The following is a 2268-nucleotide window of genomic DNA, read 5'->3' as shown; positions in this document are numbered from 1 at the left end:
TATTGTTTTAGTGGAGACTATGGTAGGATCAAGAAACGCGTTGAAGATTCAAACAGAGATGTGTGTTTAGCAAATGATTCCCCATTGGAACAACTCAATGGTCATAACACAACCACAGCATAGACTTAATATAACCCACTGGTAAACATGTCAAGTACAACCTGACTGGAACTCAACAGCAAAGAAAGGGCTGAATCTCCAACAAAAAAAAAAACTAAAACTTCTTGAGCCAATCAAATGAATTTTAGATATATTGGAAAGCACAGGCTCAAATGTATCATTTAATGCCCTTTGTCATTAAGAAATGTATTAAATAAGCAAAACTAATGAGTGCATAATTATCATCTCAACCCTTACATCACTCTTATATATAAAGAAGTATTTTATATATGTACGGATCAGCCACCTGCCTAATATTGTGTAGGGCCTGCTTATGCTGCCAAAACATCTCTGATCGGTCAAGGCATGAACTCAACAAGACCTCTGTAGGTGTCCTGTGGTATCTGTTACCAAGACATTTAACAGCAGCTCCATTAAGTGCTGTAGGTTGTGAGTCAGTGTGACCGGTCTGCAGTGCTACAGTAGTTCTTTTGTGGGCTCAGACCAGAAGTGAGCCATAGGTGCCCATTACCATGTTGCTATTTTACTTGTTTTCCTTCCATGCACCACTTTGGTGTCATTTTGGAGGAGCTCCGGCCCATATGAACTTCAAGAATTGATTGTTCACTTGCTTCCCCTTGAAAAGTGCCACTGCAATGAGATAATCAGTGTTATTCACTACAATGTGTGTGTGTGTGTGTGTGTGTGTGTGTGTGTGTGTATAAAGTAGACCTTGTGTACTGTACACTGTACTTCACTACAATTTTGAATCTATCTATCTATCTATCTATCTATCTATCTATCTATCTATCTATCTATCTATCTATCTATCTATCTATCTATCTATCTATCTATCTATCTATCTATCTATCTCAATAAATATCTTTATCTATATCTATAGAAAAAGCAGCATCTATAGGCTACAGTGGCAAGTATTACACTTACACTTGATCAATAGCAGGAACATTGCTCCTTTAAACCTAAATGGAATGAAATCTGAATGGAATGGTACCTGAAGATTACTTCAGAAAACTTCAGGACAGTCTCCCCCACAGAGTTCAAGATGTACTTTGTGCCAAGGAAGGTCACAATAAATACTGATTTTTGCCTGTTTTCATTCTGAAAATTGTGTGCTTTCTAAAATTTTGTACACATATATTTCCTGCATTTTCTGAGAAATCTGGGATTTGTTGAAGCCACTCCTCCATCTTAGGAGTCACAGCCCCAAGTGCCCCCATCACCACTGCAGGACAACCTTGGTGTTGACCCTCCACCTTCTCTCTACTTCCTCTTTTGGCCCTGGCTTTTCTCCATATTTTCATGTTCTTTCCTTCGGATGCTTCCATCATTAGGAGCTGCCACTTCTATTACCTCTGCTGTTTTCCTCACCTCATCTATTATCATAATGTGGGGTTTGTTCTCCACTACTTGGTTATTTGTATGGATCTGGGGGGCCCATGGGCTCTTGGCCTTTTTGTTCTCCGCCAAACTCTGTGGCTCCTCCTATTTGGATTTGGGGGTGTCCACTTCACATGCTTTGCATAGATCTCTGTATATAATCCCTGACACTTGGTTGTGTCTCTCAGTGTATCCTTTCTGTGCCATCAATTTGCATCCTTCTGTTTGATGTTGGATTATCTCAGAGGCTGCTTTGCACAGTCTGGCACCTTGGGTCTTGTCTGTTGTGATACACCCTTGCTTCGATGGACCAGTGGGCAGCGGTGGCTCAGTGGTTAAAGGACTTGACTAGTAATCAGAAAGTTGCCCCACCAAGCCCCACCACTGCAAGTTTCCCTCTGTTGGGCCCCTGACCTCAGTGGCTTGAATTGTGTTCAGTCATTATTGTAAGTCACTTTGCATAAAAGCGCCAGCTAAATGCCATAAATGTGCTACTCAGTGCTTGAGCTTGTGCTGCTATGATTAGTGCCTCTGTGCTGCATTACAGTCTTGCCTTTTCCAGCTATCATAGGATTGTCTTATGCTAGCCACCTCTGGTATCTGTCAGAGGTACATTCTATGGAGATGCTTATCCTAACATGACACCTCTACTTCCCTGGTGACCATATCCCCCATTTGTCTGAAGCAGTCTCTCAACAGCTCATCCTTGGGGGCTATTACTTGAGGTCTGTGGATGTTTTGTGTCTCATCCAGGACAGTGGATCTCAAACT

Source organism: Electrophorus electricus, chromosome 6 (assembly GCF_041902795.1).
Source record: "Electrophorus electricus isolate QZ-2024a chromosome 6, ASM4190279v1, whole genome shotgun sequence".
Taxonomy (NCBI): Eukaryota; Metazoa; Chordata; class Actinopteri; order Gymnotiformes; family Gymnotidae; genus Electrophorus; species Electrophorus electricus.
Note: the sequence above shows the minus strand (reverse complement) of the source record.